This window comes from Lonchura striata, chromosome 1, assembly GCF_046129695.1.
Source record: "Lonchura striata isolate bLonStr1 chromosome 1, bLonStr1.mat, whole genome shotgun sequence".
In the NCBI taxonomy this organism is placed as follows: domain Eukaryota; kingdom Metazoa; phylum Chordata; class Aves; order Passeriformes; family Estrildidae; genus Lonchura; species Lonchura striata.
In genome coordinates, this window is record NC_134603.1 from 85400147 (window position 1) to 85406244 (window position 6098).

Consider the following 6098-nt stretch of genomic DNA (forward strand, 5'->3'; position numbering starts at 1 on the left):
TCGTAAAAAGAGCTTGAGACTTCGAGTAATAGGACAAGATTCTGAGGATTTTGATATATCAGAGTTGTGGATCTTGTTTAAAACTGCTCTTTGAAAGTAGAATGAAAAAAAAGTTTGAGATGTTTCTAGGCATAAAGAAGGGACAAAGGCTAATTTCTGTCATGACAGTGTTGCTCTCTTTGCATGTACCATTAATAAAATGAAAGAAAAATGTATAATTCTTTCTTCCTCTGCTTTCTAAGAATTCCAGCAGCTGATAGTGTCACATTATTGTATATCTGTTATATATAGATTTTATATATAAATGACACAGTTTAAAGTGCTCATAATGTCATCATAAAACAGTATACATTTTTAAGTATGCACATTTGTCTCCTTTGCTCATGTCAGATGCTAGTCCTTTCATTTAAGGTAAAAATAAAATGGCAGTGGTATTAACTTGCTGGTTTTGTTGTTTTGGTTTATGGTTTTTTTTCACCACTGAAAGGTATAAAAGGGTGGGATGGTGGTAGCAGGAGTGACTCAGATAAAATTTATAAAGCATCACCTTTGGATTGAAAAGATTTATCTAAAGAGTACAATAATGCTCCCAACCCATGACTTTATGCTATTATAACAAAATCTCTATTATTGCTGGGATCAAAATCAATTAATCAGTCAATCACCCTGCCGGCCTCTGCCTGCTAACAGGAATGACGCTGCAGAATCTGTCCTTACCCCTCTTTGTGAGAATAAAGGAAGGGTTTTGCCCCCCTGTTTGGAATCTATTTCCTAAACGAATGCACCAGCTTTTGTGTGTGCATGTGCACACTCATTTGTGTGTACAGAAACATAATCATTTAGTTTTGAAAAGACCTTTAAGGTCATTGAGCCAGGTTTATACATTTCATAGTCACATACAGAACTGTACAGACATACCCATGTAGATCTGAAAACTGTGTTTGCACACCTCAGCTTTCTTTCTGAACACAGAGATTGTTTTAAAGTGACATCTAACCATGTAGTCCTTTTCTCAAAATTTTTATCTTAACAATCTGTGCAGCTAATTGCAGTATCTATCCATGACAGTAGTTGTGCTGTGTTTTCCTTGTCAGGTGCAGAGAAATATTTCTGGTTGAAAGATCCACCTCTCCTCATAGTGGGAGATTTCTTGTATATATATATATATATATATATATATATATATATATATATTTTGTGCTCTTAAAGACAAAAAATGCATCTATATCAAGTGTTAAAAGCACATTTTCCAAATTTAGAATCTGACTCGGAGATGAATGAATGAACAACGAATTCAATCCATTAGGTAAGTTTCTCTTAATTTTACAAATACTTAATATATTAGGTTTACGTTTAAACCAGAGAGGAATAGAGACAAATACAAACATATGAAAAGGTGAACCAGAAGTTTGAGACCAACCACTCATATCTAAGGGTTAGAAAAATTTTCCATGATGGGCAGGCAATTTTAGAGTCAACATCAGTATGGTTTCTGACATTCATCTAAAGCACCTGGTACAGGTCAATGCCACAGACTGATAATAAGTAAGCCAAACAACTGTCCTGTACCAGCACAACAATTTGTATGTCTTTCTGTTCTCTGGCAAGGATGCATTACATCTGTACATTTCTAGTGCTTCCTCTTATCTGCTCCCCTGTCTCTGCTTCCATGAAAGAGCCATATCAGCTCTATAACCCAGCACAAGTTGCTGTCTTTGAAATAACCTTCATTTTATTTACCTGTGGAGGAGACTCCAAAAGGGAGAGGGAAGGTGCACAGGGATAGGAGGAGGGACTGTTTTGATGACATTGCTGTCCTGCAAGTCCATCCTTCTGTGTGTCAAATCCTGCCTGCAACACAAGGATTATCACTTAAATGCAACACAAGTCTGGTTGCTGAGCTTCACCATGTCCCCGACTGTGGAATGGGGCTAACACTCTCTTATGTCACAAGCACTGGACATTAATTCATGCTCCAAAGGACATTGCATTGTAGGGACAGTGCCATACTGTGAAACCAGGCACTCCTGTCAGGAAAGGAAGAGTTTGTCATCTTAGTTGTCACCAAAGAGCTGATTTATGCCAAGGGTTTGCTTCTGAGGAGAAAAACCCCACTTTTAAGCCTTGCTGCAAGACATTGACATGCAGGTAAGTCAGGTAGTCTTGTGTTATTTTCATGTACTTGAAATCCATATAATTTACTTTAGTGGTCAAAAATAGGATAGGTGAGGTGGTGTGACATACATGTTCTTTATTGCCTGTTTCATTAGCTGAGTTGTTTGGATCTTGCTGTTTTCAGAGCAAGATTTTTGTATTTGACACACGATGCTAATATCAGTCATTAGGTGCCTGTAATTGGTGCTCTATAAATACCTATGCACAAGTGGCTTGTGATTGTTACTGTGTAAATACATAGCAGAGATAGCCCTGCACTGGCCAGGAAATTAATTGTATTTTCCTACAAGAAACACACAGTGTTAGTACATAGTGAGAAAAAACTGTTCTAAGCTCCTTTGCAGAGGTAATGATGATTTCACGGACAGGTGGCCTCACTGAGGGACCCTGCAGATGCTGCTCCTAGTGTCAAAGACTCCTGCAGCTTTTTCTGGCTTCCAGGTGGTGTGACATCAGTGGACATGCACAGTGTGTCTCCTTCACTGGCTTTTCCTACCTGAGGGGACCAGACCAGGTGTGCTGGAAAGCTTGGTGTCACATGGCTGAACCAACTACTTGAAGGGACTTCTGCCATGGCAGATCACTGAAGTGTGGAGTTTGCCAATCCTTAGCCTCATCGCTCATTCTGCTGCCACTGCTTGACAGTTTGTGCCATAACCCCTAGTGTCTTTCAAAACATTGTTTCAAAACATTTGTATAGCACAAAAAGCAAATGAGTAAACTTGCAAAGGATATAAAATTTCCTTTTCACAGGAAATTTCAAAAATATCTTCAAATCCATATGTAAAGCCTTTACACAAGACTGTGTTTGGGCGTGATTACAGTCCAGGTTCACATTGTCTTTGTGTTAGGATTTTCCCTTTCTGCACCAAAAATACAAGGTAAAACCACTCACATTTTTGCTTCTTTCTGTAATTTGAGTGAGAGGTACATTCTTCACCTTAACCCAGGAACCATGGATCATACCTCCAGGTGAACGGATGTAACCAAAAAAAAAAAAAAAAATGGTGACAAAAATGTTTTCACTTTGTTGATACAACTTTGTTGAGTGAAATTTAAGTCCAGGTCACGTGAAGACAGGAGTTCAGCTTCAGGCTTGTTGGATAAAGACAAGCAGTGAGGGGCCCCTACATAAACAAAGAGGACCTTCAATGCTGGTGTGTGTTAGTCCAGCCAGGAAGCTGTTCTTGGGATGGCTACTCAGGCTATTGGGAAAGTTGTCTTTAATTCAGTTGTCAAAAGCAAAATTTAGTCCTTGGAGAGGTGTTGGAGGTTAGGAAGTCCAGGCATTTCAGATATGTGAAGAACAGCAACATCTTAAACATTGGTTAACAGTAGGCTGTAGAGAAAGCGATGACTATGATAAGGAAAACATACCAATGCCCTTGTAATCTGCATTTGCCTGGGGCCAAATATATTCCTGGTTACAGAAGTTGGTAGTCTGATAGCCCAGATATCAGCTGCATCCTGATATAATATAGAATCAAATCTAGCTGTTACATGAGATTGGTGTAAGTTACTGTAATTTTGAACATCTGTTGAATCACAATTAAGTATGATTATGTACTTCACCCCCTATAGTCATTTCCTTACCTAATTACATCCAACCACTTTGCATGTCACTATTGAATTTGCCCAGGTATACTTCTGAGTGAGTACTGCTGTAACTCTGCAAGTGCGATGATGTTGAGACAAGAAAGTACTTTTTAAAATTAAGAGCAATTTACAATATGTTACACTTTCAACATTCAATTAAATAATAAAGATATGAGAATAAAATCCTTTTGCATCTCCAGGGAGCCACTGATGGAATAATCTGCAAATAAGATTAAAAGATTTCAGTACAGCTAAGATTGCCTTTCATGACCTTAAATGTCATCTACATCAGATTTAATTCCAAACACTGAATTTTTCATTTTCATTAGTCAGTCCAGGAGAAAGATGATAATGCTTTATCATGCTGTACAAGATGGGTATTAGTATGTGAATAAGAATTTATTTTCTAGAAATGCATACTACTTGGTTTATATTTCCATTTCAACAGTAAAACCTTTGCTGTATAATGCATGTAGAGCTCTCACCTGCAAATATGATTATTCTGCCCTGTTGACATCACATTATTATGCAATCAATACTTTGGCATGACTTGCATATTTTTTTAGTTCCCCTGGAAATTTGTTACTTTATAATTCTGCTTGAATAAATAAAGCTTTCCTACTTTCTTACTATCCAAGTGCATTTTTGATTAGTAATTACACATTTCCACATGAACAGCAAATGGGATGGAAGAACTGTCCCTCTCACCCCCATATATCAGCAGGATGATATGGGCTAAGGGAAATTTCAATAATGTGTGAGAGATTCTGAGGGGGGAAGGAAGAGGAAGAATTATTTTTTCATTTGGCATTCAAACAACTGTTTAATATGAATTAGTTTCACAGACAACCTAATCTTTGGCTGTGTACTGCTGAGCATATTAGCTGAAACAATCTCGCAAAATCTCCCAGAGTATTATCTGAGTTCAGGCTGAAGGGCTGGTACCAGAGTTTCCAGGTGGACCACCTGACAAAATTGTATTAGAAGTGAACCATAAGAAGGTTTAATCAGATTCTTTTAAAGAAAAGGTTCAGAAATCCATTAGACTCACTAGCAAAACTGATTGCCTTGAGTGGGGTGTGGGTTTGTATCCTTTCATGTTCTAAAAAAATAACCAAGCTTAGTCCAGCATTACATATTTCCTGCTTGTTTAGGGAAGCTGGCAGCATCAAACCACCCAATTGAAAAAGCAGCTACTTTCAGAATTCCTCTGCAAAATACCAGTTACAGAGAACTCCATTTCTGTTAGGAGGCTAGTAAGGCAAGGATATGAAAGGGTGTCAGAAATCCCAGCCTTGCCCTTGGGAGACTAGGTCACTTGTATTTCTAATGGGATCTTTCCTCACAGGCAACTCTCCATCAGAGCCACACCTATGATTTAATTAGGATGTATCAAACCAGAAGAATTTTCACAAAAGTTATTTTGCTTTGATAAATAGGTGTTTTCTGATAAGGCTTGGTCAGAGCATTCCTTACCAGTATTGGTGACCTCAGTTCTTGTACCCCTGTTACAAAGAGCTGTAATAAGTTATATTCAGATAATACAGCTTTCATCAGCTCCAAGCATCTAGAAAGGTGCTTGCCTACATTGGATAACAAATATAGACATAGCATTTCTATCTCATAAAGTTTGTACATCAGCCAGATGCATAAGAGCTCCAAAATGCAGTAACTGACATGAAATTATATAGATAAGACAATATTTAAGTCTGAGTTAGGACTTGGATTTTTTATCTGTCTCCTGCAAATATTCTCTAATGCTTGCATCTATGTCTATGTACTACAACTTAGGGATACTTTCTTTGATGGATCATAACACTCCTAGTGACACTGTGATGCTCCTAAATCTCACAAACTAATATTCAAGCAAGAACTAATTAGAGGTAGACTGACCTGATTTGTTTAAAATCAGGATATGTAATTCTGAAGCATCATTCAAGGATAGCTCCTTGGCTGGAGAATCTATGAAAGATATGTGTTTGCAAACATTACTTATTGAACTGAACTGCATGACAATTTTATGAATTACTTCACCATTGTTCTTCCTGTGGCATTTTAGATGAGACTGAGGCCAGATGTTAAGGTTGCTCTTTTCCAGTGACAATTAGTGAGCAACATCCATGGGGTATGTTTTCAGACACAGACATGTTCCTTATACTGTAAGGCAGACAACATTAGGAATTGTGTCACCTGAAGTTCAGCCTGAATTGTTGCCAAAAAGACCACTCTATTGACACTGGCCTGTTCCATTTGTCTCTACTCAAAAGGACTATTCAGAATCAAAAGCCAAATAAGGATGTTTAGCACTATCTACTAATGACATTGTT